This window comes from Ambystoma mexicanum, chromosome 6q, assembly GCF_040938575.1.
Source record: "Ambystoma mexicanum isolate Mex_15411 chromosome 6q, UKY_AmexF1_1, whole genome shotgun sequence".
Taxonomy (NCBI): Eukaryota; Metazoa; Chordata; class Amphibia; order Caudata; family Ambystomatidae; genus Ambystoma; species Ambystoma mexicanum.
Genome location: NC_090937.1, coordinates 1,633,891,156 through 1,633,909,062, shown reverse-complemented (window position 1 = coordinate 1,633,909,062; position 17,907 = coordinate 1,633,891,156).

The window sequence follows — 17,907 nt, the reverse complement described above, 5'->3', positions numbered from 1 at the left end:
GTTATGTTAAGTCTGTCCACTCACTGACCATTTGTGTCTAAAGCTCACCGGGGGCTATGCTATCCCTGATGCAGAAACACTCCACCTCTTCAAGGACTTTGCTCATGAATCAATGAGCCATACAAAAATTGCATATCTGCACCAATAGTTGTATGGAAGGGGCTTCCCTCTACAATACCTAAATGAGTTGCCTCCCCTGAAATTTAGAAATAAAACAATTCCTTGTGCAAGCATATAGGTATGGGAAATCTTTCCGGAACAAATTATAACTGAGCATTCTGCTCACTTCTGCACTGAAACAAGCCTTGCCAGAAAAAACCTGCAAAATACTCTGACAGGTCACTATAGCTGTCAGTCAGCCTCCCGGGGTATGTGATGACAGCAGGTAAAGCTTTGCAATCACAGTTGACCTAAGTATTCACTGAAAAAACAACCCACCCCACTGGGCTTCATGTGTTCTGTTAGGCACTCTGTCACTCATCCACACACACCCCAGAACACCGCTAGCATTTCCGCTACACCTTCCTCCCACTCGCACAACATTTCCAGGGTGCAAGACTCACGTGCTTTGGTTGCCCCGCAGAACCGATTACCGCGTGCCAGGTGCAATATGCAGGCTCGCCTACATCCCTTTTTGCACTGGCAGTTGCCATGGAGATCGCATGCTAGGAGGATCGTCAGAACGCTTCCGCATCGCCCAGCTGATTCTACCAGATAACGTGGTTCGCGGCATCCGTCACGTGACAGCAGTACGCGTCACGTGACCAGGAAGCGCCCAATACAAAACGCTTGATACGCGAAACAGTCCTCGCTTCTCAGCTGTCTTCTGGACCCTGTTTGGCGTTAACTCTTGTTTAGCTTCCTGGAATTACCTTGACCTCGGATTACTCACCTGGACATCTTTGGATTTCCCTTTTGCTTTGTCACCTTGGAACTGTTACCTAGTTGCCGACTCTTGGACCGTCCTTCACACTGCACTTGGATTTCCCTTGAACACTTGAAAGTACTTTGGCTACGTTCTTGTTCCCTGGCAGTTAGGCTACGCAACCAAACCGTTCGCTCAGGTGGGTTAGCCTGCGACCACATGCAGCGCTGGTCCCTGCAGGACTCGGGGCTGCCACACACTTGAGTCTCGAACCACCATTAGGTTTACCGCATTCTGACCCATTGGATAGGTAAGACCCTTTCAACTTGTTAAACACTGCATTGCATTACTGATATTGCCTGGTACTTAATATTGTTTTTCCTACAGCGGCTTTGTGGTTCTTGAGGCTCTGTGGATCCAGACAGCAACATCTCCCACCTGTGGCCCCAAAGGGAGTACTTTTGGTTTCCCTGTGCGTCACTTGAGGATGGAGGTATCTTCGGTCTATACGACTCTCAAGTCAGAACAGACTGAGAAGCCATATAGTCGTGTTGGACCATGCAGGGATCCAAGGACGAACCCATGGCCGAGCTAGTTCAGGCCATCACAGTATTACAAGCAGATATGGCCCCGGCAAATACGGTCATACACCAAAGCCTACACTCCATACAGAGCGTACAGCATCCCCTCACTACAGACCCCGAATTCGGGGATCCTGCCGCTCCATCCACACCACCTCCGGTGCCTAGCACCCCCGCCTCGGCTCCCGTAGTTCTCCCAACACCCTTCCCGTTAGCAGTCTCTGAACGCTATCATGGCGATCCCAAGAAATTCTGGACCTTTATCAATCAGTGTAAACTACACTTCTTGTGTAGACCTCTGGCCTTCCCTAATGCAACCACCAAAGCAGCCTTTACCTTATCGCATTTGGCAGGTACAGCCGCTGCCTGGGCTAATCCATTGTTAGAGAATGACAGCCCTGCACTCTATGACTTCGACCTGATTCGTGGCTGAAATGTCCTGAGTCTTCGACACCAGACGTAAGGTGCAGTCCAGGGATTTGGAGTTACTCGAGTTAGCCCAGAGCAGGGGTTCACTAATAGACTACATTACACACTTCAACCAGTTGGTCGCAGAGACCTCATGGCCAGAAAGTAAACGGGCAGTGGTTTTCTACAGGGGTCTGAATAATCCTATGAAGGATGCACTATCAGTGGTTCCCTCCTTGCCCACGCAGTATCAAAAACTCGTCGATCTGGCGCTGCAGGTTAACGCACGTCGATCTGAGTGCAGGGCCGAGTTGTGGTTCTCTCAGTCAGCACACGTCACTCCCACTGCATCCTCCTCAGAAGAACCCATGAAAGTGGGGGGAATACAGAGTCCTATTACCTCGCTAGAAAGGGAACGGAGGCGGGTGGACAACGCATGTTACTATTGTGGTCTAACAGGACATTATGTTAAGGAGTGCCCCCGACACCCAAACAAGCCTCAGGTTTTTCGGAGCGCTCGGCCCTAGATCCGGGGACTAGGTCGAGCACTCAATCTTCATCCTCGGCCACAACTCCTGCTTTTGGTCGCATACACCCCATTTTTGTGCAGGCCATCCTGCGTCCTTCTTCGGGTGTTTCTCACTCAGTCATGATAATCATAGATTTGGGTGCCACAGGGAACTTTATAGACATTGCCTTGGCTCACACACTCAATTTACCTTTAGTAGTTAAGTCCCGACCCAAACCGGTACAAGCCGTGGACGGGACTGCTTTGATTTCTGGTCTGATCAAGCACCAAACTGCCCCCCTTTTATTGACCATTCAGGACATCCACACGGAGACAATGAGTTTTGACTTGATTTCCATGCCCCAGTTTGGCATCATATTAGCAATACCCTGGTTACGTGAGCATAACCCACTCATTGACTGGAAAAAGGGTACTGTTGTCTTTGAATCAGAGATCTGTCAAAACTACCGTCTCCTGGATCAACATGGGGTCGACACACCATCACAGGCCCTGGGCACTATAGCACATCTCACGGTGGAAGACAATGGGCCCATGTTCCCGGGCACGCACACTATTGGGGTGATTGCCAACGGGGTTTCGTCTGTGTATGGGGATTATGAGAAGGTGTTTGACGGTGGCTCCTCTGAGGCGCTTCCTCCTCACCGGTCTTACGACTGTCCGATAGAGCTAGTCCCTGACAAAGTCATTTCCTCGGGTAGGATCTATTCCTTATCCCCCTCAGAGGAACAGGCCTTGAAATTATACGTACAGAAAGCCTTACAGCTAGGTAACATACGCCCTTCTGCTTCACCAGCCGCAAGTCCGATTTTCTTTGTCCCAAAAAAGGAAGGGGACCTCCGTCCCTGTGTGGACTACCGCCGCCTCAATGCTATTACTAAAAAAGATAGATACCACATCCCTTTGATCACGCCACTTCTGGACCGTTTGTCTCACGCATCCATTTTCACCAAACTAGACTTACGGGGTGCATACAATTTGGTACGCGTCCGCGAGGGGGATGAGTGGAAAACCGCCTTCTGTACTTGCTATGGATTATACGAATACCTAGTCATGCCCTTTGGCTTGTGCAATGCCCCGGCTACTTTCCAGCGTTTTATGAGCGACATCTTCAGGGACATTCTGGACGTATTCATGGTAGTGTACTTGGACAATATCCTTATCTTTTCACGAAATCTGGATGAGCACGTACAGCATGTTCGAGAAGTTCTATCTCGCCTTAGGGAACATTCCCTATTTGCCAAACCCGAAAAATGCCAATTCCACCAAAGTTCTGTTGAGTTTCTGGGCCTCCACATCACCCCTGGAGGACTAGCAATGAATGAATCTAAGGTACAAGCGATCCTGGAATGGCCGGTTCCCCAGACACTCAAGGCTTTACAGGTGTTTTTGGGCTTCGCCAACTTCTATAGGCGCTTCATTTCTTCATTTTCTGCTATTGTAGTGCCTCTTAAAGCTTTGACCAGTCCCCAGGTAACCTATCATTGGCAGAAAGAGCAGCAGGATTCTTTTGAGGCACTCAAAACCGCTTTCACCACAGCTCCGGTCCTCCAACACCCCAATCCTGAGCTCATGTTTGTAGTCGAAGCGGATGCTTCTTCATTCACCCTCGGTGCTGTCCTGTCACAGATCTGTCCTACCTCTGGCAAACTACATCCGGTAGCGTATCATTCCCGCAAGTTCACGAGTACCGAGGCCCATTATACAGTGACGGAGAAGGAGCTCCTGGTGATAATGAATGCCTTTCAGGTTTGGCAGCACCATCTCCTGGGGGCCAGACTTCAAGTCACTGTGTACTCTGATCACCAGAACTTGCAGGACATGGCTTCAATGAAGTGCATCAATAGTAGACAAGTCAGGTGGCATCTGTCTTTTGCCGCTTTTGATTTCCGCATCATGCATCGCCCTGGGGTCGCACATGGTAAGGCGGATGCCCTATCTCGTTCTCCAGGCGGGGTCTCCCTGCCAAGTTACCCTGAGACTCTTCTTGACAAATGCCACGTGATTTGTCTTTGTACGCCCTCTCTCCCTTTGTTGGATTCAGTGCGGGAATGGACAATAGGTCACCCTGACCAACTGCAGGAATGGGAACGGGTTTACCATGAAGGGTTGCCCTTTGTCCACGATCGCCTTTTTCTAGCCACACCCGACACCCGTAATTTGGCCCTCGAATGGTTCCATGACGCTCCCGTCAATGGACATCCCGGCCAGAAACGCACCATGGACCTCCTTAAACGCTGGTTTTGGTGGCCCTCAAGAAGCGTGATGTAGAGGGTTATGTGAACACTTGCTCTGTTTGCGCTCAATGCAAACTCTGAAGGGGTCGTCCGATAGGACTTCTGTTACCGCTACCCATACCCCCAGGCCATGGCACACATTAACCAGGGATTTTGTGACCAATCTCACCAGGGTTCGGGGTTTTGATACCATCTGGGTGGTAGTGGATTAATTTACTAAAATGGCCCGATTCGTTCCTTGTAAGGGGATTCCCAGAGCTCCAGTCCTGGCAGACTTGTTTTTTGAATCTGTGTTGTCTTTCTTTGGGCTTCCCTCTGTTCTCATCTCTGACCGTGGTTCTCAATTCACCTCTGTTAGCGTGCATTGACTAAGCTGCTTGGCATTGATACACGGTTTTCCTCAGCCTACCATCCCGAGACCGACGGACAGACTGAGCGGACTAATTAGTCCATGGAGCAGTATTTGCGCTGCCTGGTTATGCAGCAGCAGACTTCCTGGCTGGGCGTTTTGCGCCTCGCCGAATTCGCCTATAACAAGGCGACTCATTCTGCTACGGGCCAGTCCCCTTTCTACGCACTTTACGGTCAGCATCCCAGGGTGTTGCCCGTCCCTGATTTCTCCGTGGCCTCGAATCCTGCTGCTGCGGCTTGCCTTAGGGACCTGTCTTCTGTTCATGCCTGTACCCTTGCTCACCTTGGGGAGTCAAAAGCCTCTATGAAGGCGGGTGTTGATGGGAAACGCTTGGCTGCCCTGGATTTTTCTGTGGGTTCCCGTGTATGGCTGTCCTCTCGTCATCTGCGCCTGGTTGGTTGTCGCAAACATTTGCCCCGCTGTGTTGGTCCCTATGTGATCTCTCAGGTGATCAATCTGGTGGCTTGCCGTCTGGTTCTCCCGGCTTCCTGGCGCATTCACCCCGTTTTCCATGTCTCCCTTCTCAAACCTTGCCCCGATGCTTCTCGTCTCCGTTCCCCGGTGGCCCTGGTATCTTTGTCTACCCCTAATGTGTTTGAATTATCTGCTATCCTGGGTTCTCGTTTCTTTAGGGGCCGTCTGCAGTACTTGGTGGACTGGACAGGGTATGGTCCGGAGGAACGTTCTTGGGTCTCGGCCGTGGATGTCCACGCTCCCCGACTGGTTGCCCGTTTTCATCTGGACCATGCATCCTGCCCACGAGGTCGTGGGCCCTTGGGAGGGGGGGCTCTGTTAGGCATTCTGTCACTCATACACACACACCCCAGAACACCGCTAGCATTTCCGCTACACCTTCCTCCCACTCGCACAATATAACCAGGGTGCGAGACTCATGTGCTTTGGTTGACCCGCAGGACCAATTACCGTGTGCCAGGTGCAATATGCAGGCTCGCCTACATCCCTTTTTGCACTGGCAGTTGCCATGGAGATCGCACGCTAGGAGGATTGGCAGAACGCTTCCGCATTGCCCAGCTGATTCTACCAGATCACGTGGTTTGCGGCGTCTGTCACGTGACAGCAGTACGCGTCACGTGACCAGGAAAGTCCCAATACAAAACGCTTGATACGCGAAACAGTCCTCGCTTCTCAGCTGTCTTCTGGACCCTGTTTGGCGTTACGTCTTGTTTAGCTTCCTGGAATTACCTTGACTTCGGATTACTCACCTGGACTTCTTTGGATTTCCCTTTTGCTTTGTCACCTTGGAACTGTTACCTCGTTGCCGACTCTTGGACCGTCCTTCACGCTTCACTTGGATTTCCCTTGAACACCTGAAAGTACTTTGGCTACGTTCTTGTTCTCTGGCAGTTACGCTACGCAACCAAACCCTTCGCTCGGGTGGGTTAGCCTGTGACCACACGCAGCGCTGGTCCCTGCAGGACTCGGGGCTGCCACACACTTGAGTCTCGAACCACCACTAGGTTTACCGCATTCTGACCCATTGGATAGGTAAAACCCTTTCAACTTGTTATACACTGCATTGCATTACTGTTATTGCTTGGTACTTAATATTGTGTTTCCTACAGCGGCTTTGTGGTTCTTGAGGCTCCGTGGATCCAGGCAATGACATCTCCCACCTGTGGCCCCAAAGGTCGCTCAGGGAGTACTTTTGGTTTCCCTGTGCGTCACTTGAGGACCGAGGTATCTTCGGTCTACACGACTCTCAAGTCAGAACATGGTCTACCTACCGGGTCCCAAAATCCAAATCCTAACCCACATTTTCTAGAACTGGAGTTGAAATAGTACATATCCTCCTAGAATATTCAAGGGTAAAAGGACACACATATCTATCTAAGGATTGTTTGTATAGCACCGCTCGCCCAAAGGCATCTCCAGTGGTTTTAATTTAGTCTTCTTACTTCATAGTAAAGAACATTTTAAAATGTGACTGCAATATGCCCCCAGGGTGTCATGTACCCCAGGGGCACTATTGAGAGAACACTTGGTACTGTGCCTCTGCTATCTGCAAGGATGAATGTTGTATCACCTTTTTCTCAGCTGACTAAAGAGACTGACCACTGCTTACCACTAAGAAGCCCCAAGAGGAAACACTTGAAAGAAAAACATATATTGTTATGTCCTATCCTCTGACTCATCTGGTTACATAGTGAAGGTATTCCCAGACAGATAACTACAAACATTACATTTTATTTTCCTTTAATCCCTTATTCAGATATATGCCCCTACCTCCCTTGCCTCTACTTGGGTTTTCTGCCTCAAAGATAGCTAAGAACATGTGGGATCAGACCGTGATCAAGCTTTCAAATGGACCAACATAAACATAAAGCAGGAGGACCACTTGTGTCATTGTGTGTTAACCCCAGGGAGACAGGGGATGCGAATTACCGTAGGTGTGTCCAGCCCATGATATCATGCACCCCCACAATCAAAAGGTATGGGGGTGTTCCCGGGAGGGGCTAAATGGTGCCTCTATATTGGTTGGGACCAGATTAAACATAAAACAGGATGACCATGTGTTTCATTGTGAGTTAACCCCAGGGAGACAGGGGATGCAAATTACCGTAGGTGTGTCCAGGCCATGATATATTGCACCCCCCAACAATCAAAAGGTATGGAGGTGTCCAGGGAAGGGTTAGATGGTGACGCTACATTGGTTGGGACCAGATTAAATATAAAACAGGATTACCACTTGTGTTAGTGTGAGTTAACCCCAGGGAGGCAGGGGATGCAAATTACCATAGGTGCGCTCAGGCCATGATATCTTGCACACCCCACAATCAAAAGGTATTAGGGTGTTTCGGTGGGGCTAGATGGTGCCATAGATTTGTTGGGAGCAGAGTAAACGAAACAGGATGACCACTGCATCAGTCAAAATTACTGCAAGAGAATTTGGGGATGCAAATTACCATGGGTGCAATCAGGCCATTTTTATCTTGCACCCCCCACAATCAAAAGGTATGGGGGTGTCCCCGGAGGGCTAGATGGTGCCCTTACATCATTTGAAACAAGGGTAAATATAAAACAGGATGACAACTTGTGTTAGTGTGAGTTAACCCCAGGGAGGCAGGGGATGCGAATTACCATAGGTGCGTTCAGGCCATGATTCTTGCACCCCACACAATCAAAAGGTATGGGGGTGTCCAAGGAGGGGTTAGATGGTGCCTCTACATTTGTTAGGACCAGAGTAAACGCAAAACAGGATGACCACTTTTGTCAGTGTAAATTAACCACAGGAAGGTAGGGGATGCAAATTGCCATAGGTGAGTTCATACCATGATATCCCGCACCCCCACAATCAAAAGGCATGGAGGTGTCCAGGGAGGGGCTAGATGGTGCCATTACATCAGTTGGGACCAGAATAAACATTAAACAGGAACCACTTGTGCCATTGTCAAAATTGTACTGTTCTTGTAAGTGTATGAATGCTGCACCTCTGGTACATGTGCACAGTATTCAACGTTATGACGTGTGTTATGTCAGGGCAAAATAGTTTTGATGTAGTGGTGCACATAGGTCCTTATATGTTTAAATAGTCTTGTTTCCGTCTAAAAATGGTCCACTACCCCAATGTAACTGGTTTAGCAGAGTTTCGTCGATGAGTCGTTGAAGGATTCGTTGTGAGCAAACTACCGTTAAAGCAGGAGCCACTGTTGGCAAGATGACATGAAGAAAAGTTGAACACCGTCGTCGGGACAGCAACTTTGGTCTTTGCGATGCCCAAACCCCAGGTGATGTGACCAGCCAGATATGACATTAACCTTTACTCCACTGGTGATCGAACCCACAGAAGATGTGACCAACCCAGCATAACATTAACCTTTACTCCACTGGTGATCGAGCCCCAGAAGATGTGAACAGCCCAGCACAACATTAACCTTCCCTCAACTGGTGATCTAACCTCAGCAGATGTAACCAGCCCAGAATAACATTAACCTTCACTCCACTAGTGATCGAGCCCCTGAAGATTTCACCAGCCCAATGTAGTACCATTTTCTCTGCCGCCTTTTAGCCCTCCCTGTCTAGTGTTTGGAAACAAGGTTCTGATCTCTCAGAACACCTGTCCTAGTCGCCGACATCCATTCCGCCCCTGTAAGCTGTCAGCTGCAGCCCCTGTGCCAGCACCGCGCCCCCGCCCCCCAGAATCCCCCAGAGGCTGCGATCCAAATCAATTTGCGCGGGCCTTTGTGCGGCTGAAAGCTTGATGGGCTATGAGAGCCGAGTATCGAATCAAAATGACACCCGAACGTTTGCTGCTGACAAAGTGACAATTGGAAGAGCCCTTTCCGGGGGCGGGGAGGGCACGAGAGCGGGGGCAGCTGACAGTCTCCTGAACACTCCTGGAATATGGCAGCTATTTGTGGCAACATCTGTCATAGGTATGCTGTCAGAATGCAGCATGAAGGCACACTCCTCCCTCCCTTTCCTGTACTGATTTCTCCTGCTCTCTGTTCCCACTCAGTAGCTGGTCGCCTGCCCGCCATCTCGCCATTTTATCTCTCCCTTTCCAGCATTCGCTTAGTCTCGCTTTTCTCAGACTGTGCCTTTCGCCTTCCCTTTCTTGGTCACTTTTCATCTGAACTAGTTCACTTACTTAGGGGTTAGAAATAAAAGTGAAAGGGAAACCGTGTGGATATATGTCAGTGTCAAATCGTTGTACTCGTGTGCGAGTACTGGGAGGACTGCAGTCTTAATGCATGTGGGTGCTGATAAACCAGAGGACTTTGCACGCTGGGGCTGATGGGAGTTGTAGTTCAAAACATCTGATTGCCCAAAGATTACTGATAGGGTGACCAGACGTCTCGGTTTTCCCGGGACAGTCCGGGGAAATCACCCACGTCCCGGGATAATGGGAGTTTTTTGATTTCATAAACCACGTCTGTGGTTTCCAAGGTTGGGTGGCTACAGTTCCGCTTTTTGCCAGGACCCGATTTAGAAATCCCGAAATCGGTTCCGGCGCAACTCTTCCTGCACGAATTGGGGCATAAAATGCTTTTCACGCCCCCGTTTCCTACCCCTTCCCATCCCTGGCGCTCTCCTCCAATGAGAGGGGTGTGCCTGTGATCACACTCCCTCGTCGCACCCCGCAACAGGCCAGCGACATAGAAGCAGGACTAAAGTTGTATTTGTATTTACTTTAATCCTACTTCTATTTCTATGGCCTGCCTGGTTTTCTTTTATCTGGTCACCCTATTTACTGACCACTACTGTAAACTGAGGAACAGTTCTGTATGTATTCATTTATTTATTTGTTAAGCGCACCTAAGCCGCAGGCACCTGGGCCTGGTTTACATATAAAAATAACTACATACATACATGCAAGTTGCTGGCTTGATATCATCATGGTGGTGCACACAGTGTGGGAAGCGTATCGCAGCTAGTTCCGCAGTTCTTGCGTGAATAGACAGGTTTTGAGGCTCTTTTGGAAGGACTAGAAGGAGGCTTTGGGTCTTAGAGAGAACGGAAGGGCACGGGATGATAGCTTAGGGGCAAGATGACATGGAGCAACAAAGGTTTGATCTTCTAGTCCGCACTTAGAAACCTCTGGGTATTAAGTGCGTTATAATAGCAATCATATCAGTCCAGTGTTTGGATAATACTACTGGGAAGCAGCAGCCCCCTCCTTTCTGTCTGTGGACTCTGGGAATGGTGAGTATGTGCTAATAGGCAGTGCGTGTGGGCCTGCCTGAGCATGTTTTGGGGAATTTGTTTGACAGGCATTAGGGGGCCCTGTTGGCCAAGCATTTGTGAGTCAAGGGGAGGGTTTTGAACATAATACGTTCATGTACCGGGAACCAATGGACGTTTTGCCTATCAATGGATATGTGGGATTTATTTTGGGATTGTTTAGAGCAGCTCTTAGCACATTATTGTGTATGGCCTGCAGTTTTTTGATGTTGTGAGCATTTGAACCTGCAAAGAGAGCATTACAGTAATCCAGAAGTCTTCACAAACTGTGGGCACACACACCAAGGGGGGCATGGCCGCATTCCCAGTGGTGTGCGAGACCCCAGCCTGAAATGTAAGAATTTGTTTTATTTTATTTGAGTCAAGAAAAAGCAGGGCAGGGGGCAGCCCTTGGCAGGGGCAAGTGGCCTCCTCACCCATTGTGAAGGAGCCAGCCAACTGAAACACTGATTGCTCCCTTAGCTGCCTTTTCCAGCAGAGGCAGTGCTCCTGGCCTGCCAAAGGGAAACAATGTTTCCCTTTGACAGTTCAGTTCCACAGCCACACATGCTCAACGAGCCATGCAAGGCTGGGAGTCTTTTGCTTTGCCAGCCTTGCATAGCTCTTTGGAAAAGCTGTTTGGGGAACTACATGTCTGTATGTGCGAGGGGGTCTTCTGCGCCTCCTGAACATACAGACAAAGCAGCCTGGAGTGCGGCATTTCAGCACCCATGCACAGGCCCCTGCACGCATGTGCATGAACCAGAAAACTCTTGCTTCACGATTCCTGTTCATGATGCAGGAGCTGGAGTGCTGGGGAGGAAACTTCAAGACCGTGGCAGAAGATAAGTTTATGTTCATTTATTCAAAAAACAATATGTGTGTGGATTCGTGTATACTTGTGTTATGAGTGAGTGAATTGTGATGGGTGGTTGTGTGTACGATATAGCGCTTGCTGTGTGAATGTGTGTGTGTGGGTGTTGTTGGGAAGGAGATGTACCTATTCCCCCCCCATGCGCTTTAGAGTAAGGTGAATCCCATAAGTATTATATATTCTGAGGACTTCGGTGTGCCCGGGGTGACAAGTAGCAGACTCAGGCATCAAAGATACAAAAACAAAAGGAAATAGAACTGCTACCTTCCAGGTTCATACCCAATTTTAGTCAATAAATGGAACAAATGGAAATCGGGGAGCCTGGTATAGTTTTACTAATGGAATAAATCCCTAAGTTAGTAACCCAAATAGTTTGTCCAGAAAGAAGAAAGATCGAATAAGGAAACTCACACGTATCAAGGGTTGTGAACATACAAAGTTTGTATTAAAACGAAAAAACATCAAAAAAACATTTGAAAGCAATATGTATGAGACGAATTTCAATAATCTAGACAACAATGAACTTGATGAGGTACATGAAAGAAATGCCCATTCAGGCCTTTTAGTGCTTGCTGAATGGAGAGTATTTGAGCGTGACCCAAAGGGGAAAATATTCACAAATAGTTCTGGGTTTAGAACATGCTCCATGTAAAATATATGTAGGAGTCGAAAAGGTTTATTAGACCTGTAGCCCTCTAGGTCCTGGAGTTGCTTCTATACAAGGAAGCAACTCATCTTGCAGGTGCCAACGTGACAGGGGGAACTGGGTCAGCTTCTGGAATACAATTGCTGGCCTGTGGATCTTAGTTAAATAAGTACTAATCGGACATATGGATCAATACAGCCCCCTTGCACATAGTACACGTTTCGGCGGAAAAATTATCCCATTTGGAGACGCTTCTGAGGGATACATTTTGTTCTACGTGAACCGCCTTCATCAGGGCGAGTGGGTGGCCCCACAGAAAGCTTGAGGTGAATCTCACTGGGAGGCAGGCACTCCTTGTGGGCCGGACCAGTCAAGCCGCACTGTAGGTTGCTTGATTGAAGAGGAAGTGGCTGAATTCAGTCCACAAAAGTGAATACTGCAGGGAACATCCCATAAGTATGCGTGCGATGTGCCAGGGGCTAGAGGGGCATATCAAGAGACCCTGCATGAACACAATACCATGCGAAATGTAGATGCTTATACATAGTGCACGCATATAAAGAGGAGTCATTTTGTAGTTATGGTAGCAACATTCAGGCCATCATGGCTTCACGGTAGACACAGACCATGTAACGAAGAAACCTGAATAGGCCCAAGCGCTGATGATAAAGAGACCCACACTGTTAGGATCCATAGAAATTTCCCTTTGTCCCCAACTGTTGCCATTACATGTTATCCGAAGAAGGAATGTGCCCTGCAAGGCCACAAGCCAGTACCAGGCGCCTCACAGTGCATGTTCATCACAGCCAGGCCAAAGCAGGACTCCGACCCCCACCCAACCAACCATGAGTTATGACACCCACAACTGTCCCTGTCCCGAGACCCCTGAACTCCACGATAGCAGGTGACCACGGACCACCAACCATAAACCCACAGGCCATACAACATCTAAAAGAACCCAACCAATCCACCTTATTTCACACATCACAAGATTTGTAATGCGAGGTACAGGGCGGAATAAATTATAGTCCAAAGCGAGGGTTAAAACCTTGGGTGCGGATAGTGTGATACTGAATGAGTGAAGAATGTGTGGGAAAGCCTGATCTTAAATCTCCCCCTGTGCCAGTGCCCGGGCCTCCCAGGTGCACGGCATAATGATAGAGTAGCATTGTCTTGCATAGTAACTAATTGCAAACTCAACCTCGTTTCCCTGGAGATGATGAGCCCAGTAGATCCCACGTGATGGAAGACGGATGGAGAGGCTGGGGCCAATGGCTTGGCATCTCCTATGGAGTCGGCTGACCATGTATAGGGTCACACCAACCAGCCACACAGGTTTTTACTGTGTATGTTTTCATCACTGAATACGATTTGGTTCTTTGTAACATTCTGCTTGTACCATTTTTCGGTAGAACGTTCTTTAGCAGCAGAGTTCTTTGCTGGCATACCTATTTTTGGTGTGATTAAAACTTGTTATCCTTGCAAGAATCTCTTGGCCGTACCTGCAGAGGTGTCCAGGCAACCTTTCCAAAGGGCCTGCGCCCACGTACAGTGACCAGTCCCAAAAGGCGCATATTTCCTAGTGGCCGTTCAGTAGCCATCTTTGCAATTCCTGTCTGCTCTTAGGAGCGGGGCGCGGTTCTGAGGAGAAGTGCAGGCCAGTGTTGTTGGATCCCCGTGATGGAGGAGTTCGGGTGAACACGCTCACGTGAGTATAGCCTTGCAAGGAATAACAAGTATGGGATAGTTGTATAGGAGAGTGTGGACAGTGTGAACACGCATATATTGAAATTGTAGGTGGGGTATACATGTGGATCATTTTGTTTTTTGGTATTATTAATGTTTTGAGGACATTATTAAGTAGAGGAAAATGGAGTGGTGGGGAGCCTCCCTGAGTGAGGGGAGAAGGTGGCTCCACTCATACTGTGTAACAGAGGAAAAGGAAATGTATAGGCACCCCACATAATTAGAGAGCTCGGAAATAGTAGTTGTTATTTTAGCTAGTTATTTTAGCTTGTATTATTGGTGTTTTTATTGTGTAGGAAAAGGACACTTTTTGAATTTTTTGACCGAAGGGAGGAGGTGAAAAGTGATTGTGCTTTTTGACAAACTGTAACATTGTGTGCAGTACGCCAGTATAAGCATAAGGGCAACAGGGGCGCGACAATCACCACCATGGGAAGAGAAACCCCGATAGAGTATATGTGAAGGTCCTACCACTGTACCGAGACAGACCTGAGAAGTACCATAAAGAGAGGCAGAAACAAGAGGAGGGGGGATGCCAGTGCAGGGCTTTCACAATAATGGCATGCTAGAACATATGTCCATATTCCTACCAGCGAAGGGAAATATAAGGGAAAACAATGCATGTATTTAATTGTATTTTTATAACGCACCTTATACCATACCTGAGTTTGGTTTCTTAGCGCGGATCTGGGCTACGAACCTCTGTTGCTTTGTGTGCTCTTGCTTCTAAGCCCAGCACGTGGCCTCTGTACTATCCTCCGTTCATTAAAAAGAAGAAAGGAGATATAAGACCTTTGGAATAAGTTTGAAGACACTGAAAAGTGTACGGGAAAGAACGGACAGGATGGTAGCAAGGGCGATTGTCCAGGACAAGAGGGCGGGGTAACGACAGATCACGGAGTGATATACCTGCTGACAGAATGCCCCGCTATGGGCTATACTAACCCTACATATTTGTCCACAGCAGCGACAGCCCCACTACTCCCATATGTGTCCCCTCCGGATACCCCAGGACATGCCGATGCCAATAGGAGAGATTAAGAGGTGGCACTGGCCTCAGCAAGAGCAGAATTAAATAGATTGCAAACAGTACAAAACGAAGTGAAAGCTGACAGGCAGGAAGAACAAGCATCAGATGGATGACAGGCAGGAGACTTTCTATTCAGGATAGATAATACACCCATAAAAAACATGCATGTGGAAAAGGAGGGAGAAGGAAGTGAACGGGCAAACAACATAGGGTCTGACAATGCTGACGGGTGGAGTACATTCATTGAGTTTGAGGATGGCGAGAATGAGGAGGCAGCACAGGCACTCGCTCGAACTGCTAGAGTGGAAAGTTTATGGGATGGGAGGTTAAGGAGTGGGTTTGAGCAGATGGCAGTAGCAAGGAAAAAGGGGAGTGGGAAGAAGACAGAGGGGAGCAAAGCATGATTGCAAATGCCTCTCAGACATAAGGGGACAGGCAGGCCTCATTATGTGCCAAGGGTACAGACAGACAAAAATAATGTAATAAGAGCGCTCCGGCCCAAACGGCGGGCGTGGGGAAGTGGATCTATGCATTTGAAAAACAGACAGCAGGAGGGCACCCAGAAGTAGGAGACATCAAAAGCCTATTAGTAGCCAATATCGGAGATCAGGCTGCCGTGAGTGGGTAAAAGCAGGGTATTCGGGAGTAAGTCTGGGAAACAACACACATGATGTAGCATCCTTTAATAAGATTTAAAAGAAATATGGGATGTGCTGCGGCAAACATTTCCTGACCTGACACATCCGACTTACAGTCGATCATGCAATGTACTGTGGGTGACGACGAAGATGCCTCTCAATTCATTCTTAAAGTTCAGGAGATTTGGAGAGCACAAACGGGTAACACATGGAATCAATCAATACACTTTTCCTACTTATCGTTAAACTGTAACGCTCACCTGGTATCCACGGCGACGTCACTCAGCCTGTTCTGACCTCTTATGACCTCGAACCCTTCCCAGGAGGCTATTCGACTGGAGACTGGGCCTGAAACACAGGATTGGTAGAGTTTAACTCCCTATTGTCTCTGTGTGCTTGAACCCCTTCTTCCCCGGGGTCCAACCCTTCCCTTTGATCCACAGCTCACCTTGTTTTCTTGGATAGTGTGCTCTTCGTCCTGCTTTCAGCACAGGGGCGCGTTGATTGATGCGGGCTCGTTGCTGCCTAGTTACTTCACTGGCAAGAGTCCGACAGGTAAGTATAATGAGTCTTTTGAATAGTTCTCTACCTTCGTTCCTTTCCTTCCTTAGATGCTGGCCGGCGTCCGGGGATGGCGGAGTGCTGCTGAGATGAGTAGCACTGAAGGTGAGTGAGAGCGCGATGCACGATGCTTCCCTTTCATATTTGCATTGAACTGAGTTATTTTTCGGTGTCTTTTAGGTGCTGTGACATATTCAGCGTGGATGCCGGTTATGAAGAACAAATGCGGTGGGTACGCGCGGTATGCAGCGCCTCTATATGTTTCCACGCTAAGCTGGAATGTCTTTTCCCTCTTGCAGATGGATGAGAAGTCCCAGAGACTGAGTTCCCCCAGAGCGGCTGGGATTCAGGTAAGCGTTTGAAGCTCGTACAGTATTTAAAAATAAGCGAAGATTTGCAGAATGCTTACTAATGCCTTTTTTCTGTTCTTTTCCCTTTTCCTTAGGAAGCGGCGGGCCGGGATGGGAATGACACCGCCGAAGAGGCCCGCAGAACAGAAGGAGCGATGAATGATGGGCAGAATCGCCGCAAGGTAAGGCTGTTCCTAACGTGTTCTTGTTCTTGCAGGAGCTGAGCGCAGAAGAAAGATGCAGGCCTACTGGAGACCGATCCGAACACGGTGAGTGTCACGCTGCAGGTGCAGAAAAATCAAAGCATGTTTCTCAGCCTGGGTGTGGCTTAAATAGTCTCTGGGTATCCCAGGTGTCTCTGGGCTGAACCACATCCAAAAGACTAGACCGCACATGCAGTTCTGGGAACCGAAGTATGTGGGGGCATCCATCTTGTCCCCATCAATGCACTACAAGTCCAATCCCCAATGTTATCCTATGGGAGTGAGTGAGTCTGGTGCCACAAGCGCCAAGTCTGACTCCAAGTGGGTCCTTGGAGGGATGGAGAGGCCTTTGAGGGCCATGTAGGTGATCGTGGCCTGGCTCCAGCCTGACATCTTGGAGGGCTGGGGACATGAGGGGCAGGAATCATGACATAAACAGGGCCTGCCCAAAGTGTTGCAGAAGGCACTTGAGAGAATTGTGGGGGTTGAGGCAAAGGGGGGGCCTGAAATTCAGATTATAATAGTACACCATGGCAGATGAATAAAGGAGCGTGACAAGGAAATGACTCAGAGGCAACAAGCAGAGGAAGCAAAACTAGTACAATATAAATAGGCTAAGGTTGCTGTGGAGGTATATGTATTGATGCCAGCACAGACAGAAGTGACAGGATACACCCCTAGTTTTGCGAATGCCAGAATAGCCACAGTGAGGTCAGAAGGGGGAAAAGGACAGTGGAGCAGGAACACACAGGACCCCGGCCCACACTGGCAAGGAGGACAACAGCAAGGAAGAGGTGGGGTCTGAGGATCAAGGGGAGCAGGTTTTGGAAGAGCGGGATTTGGAGGAATGGGACCGAGGGGAGTAGGAATGGGGTCATCACAATGTTAGAACTGTAGAAAATGGGGGCATTTCTCAAGAGAATGTAGAAGCAGACAGCGGATGGGGTAAGTTACGGTCAACAAAATTACAGTACACCACCTCAAAGGGCCCCTCAAGGGCCAACTCCCAGAATTACCTCCATACCCCACAAAATACATCAAGCCTACATGCAGTTACCGCTGCAGATCCCAGGCCCTCACCACAGCAGCAAACACAGTAAACAATGCAACAATATATGCCCCACAACACTTTCCAGCAGGCGGGGAAG